The sequence below is a fragment of the Limulus polyphemus genome, unplaced genomic scaffold, assembly GCF_000517525.1.
Source record: "Limulus polyphemus unplaced genomic scaffold, Limulus_polyphemus-2.1.2 Scaffold172, whole genome shotgun sequence".
Taxonomy (NCBI): domain Eukaryota; kingdom Metazoa; phylum Arthropoda; class Merostomata; order Xiphosura; family Limulidae; genus Limulus; species Limulus polyphemus.
Window position 1 is genome coordinate 325,863 of NW_013665782.1, and position 1,816 is coordinate 327,678.

The following is a 1,816-nucleotide window of genomic DNA, read 5'->3' on the forward strand; positions in this document are numbered from 1 at the left end:
CTTCATTACCCATTTAAGCCGTCTCCAGCCATAACTAGAAACTTATTGTGCACCACTGTGCTGATAAAGTATCTTAACTTTTAATAATGAAAGCACATTTAACTGGTACACACAAAAAATACATAAACGTCGAGACCTTTTTAGAAGACTTCATTCAACAACAATGAAGATTTGAATAATTAATTGCATTTAAAAACTCTTTAACATTACTGCAGCCACTAAATAATTATATCACAGAGCAACTAAGGCCTAAGTCAGTCTACAACACTTATGAATTATATGTAGGGATTATTTTAAGCATCAGCCACTCTAATGCAATGATGAACTGCGCCACAGAACAGCTTAAAGCACAAATCATTCTGCAAAACTAAAGTAGCAAATGTGTCAAAAAAAACAATTAAAACGAACATTTGCTTCTAGTAATTTATTTTACTGAGGAACAACCAAATATGTACTTATAGCTAGAACAAAATTTTATATAGGATGTACATTTTGAAATGATTACACTTTAGAAAACAGCTCATATAGCAAAGCAGTGTTAACCATAAGACCTACATTATCAGTACTTATATAAAAATATATCTGAAGGTAACGGGTGTGATGAGAAACAATTAAACACATCATTCTAAATCTTTTTGTGGCGAGTCCATAACAGCGCTAAAGTAACACTTGGTTTGTTATAAACCACCACCAACAAGGTGTTACCTGGGTTACGATGTCCTAACCTTTCTTAGTACCAGACTACAAGATAAAATAAAAAAAATCATGCTTTGCCTGTATATTGTTGCGAGAGAAGTAAGTAGCAATTGAACATGAATATAAAATTTAAAATCCAGACACAAAAGTTTATGATAAAAATTCATGAAAGACAAAACTTGTAATTTTTTAAGTGTATCTGTTTACAAGTTCATATACTAGGACATATATTTGAACTGCAGCATATGAAACAATTTGAATGAAAATTTAATGGATATCTGATATAATTACCTAGCCTGTAAGTAGCAGTCATGGCTTCACTGCTGGACAATGAAGGCGCAAACAACTTTTTCTAACGAATAGCCGATTCAATAATCTCTTGCTTACATCAGGTGCTCCCCGCTTTTATATCAGTGGGCTGGTCCAGTGGTAGCGACAGGCTGATGTTGGCAACGTCAAATCAATCAATACAGCAGTGCCTTACTCATTAGTTTTGGAAGCAAACTAGTTATATTTATCAGGATATATTGTGTGTGTACGTGTGTATTATATACGTACACGCGCAAGCGCATTTGTATGTATACAAGTTCTCCGCATTTCCAAACATACACAGCCTTACTCGTAATTGTTTTGCCAAAACACAATGGTTTTATATATTTATATATTTGTTAGACGTTCAACAAACACATGTTTTGTAAATGTACAGAAGAATAAAACTTTATTAATAAATAAATAAAAATTTATTGATTTATAAATCTTTTAAAAGAAATTCTTGAAAAACGCTAAGTTCGTAAAAGTGTACGACACAACAATGATATATATATATATAAAACGAAGCCTTATCAGACTGTGACGATGCTTTACAAATCAGCTACATAATTTAAACGGAAACAGAAGAAGACATACAAGCGTTCTGAGAACAATGAAACAGTTACAGTATATCATCAGCACAGATAAAACTGTCGGGCTTCTTTAACGTTGCAACGTTAGAATATTACGATAAGGGCTTGACAAGCAGATGACTATCTATGAAAATTGTCCGGAAGAAGAATATTTGCGAATCATACAACGATGAAGCACCCGGTAATCAGTGAATGTTTTTTTTTGTCTTGTTTTTGAA

At 32.7% G+C, this 1,816-nt stretch overlaps 1 protein-coding gene across 1 annotated transcript in view; it reads right to left on the reverse strand.

Moving 5' to 3' along the window:
- LOC106478009 (SPRY domain-containing SOCS box protein 3-like) overlaps nt 1-1,134 on the reverse strand; it is a 12,409-nt gene extending 11,275 nt beyond the window's left edge. The window contains exon 1 of the mRNA XM_013938512.2: nt 988-1,134. The gene's annotated coding sequence lies outside the window, so the exon portion shown is untranslated. The remainder of the gene's footprint in view (nt 1-987) is intronic.
- Between the last annotated feature and the right edge of the window lie 682 nt (nt 1,135-1,816).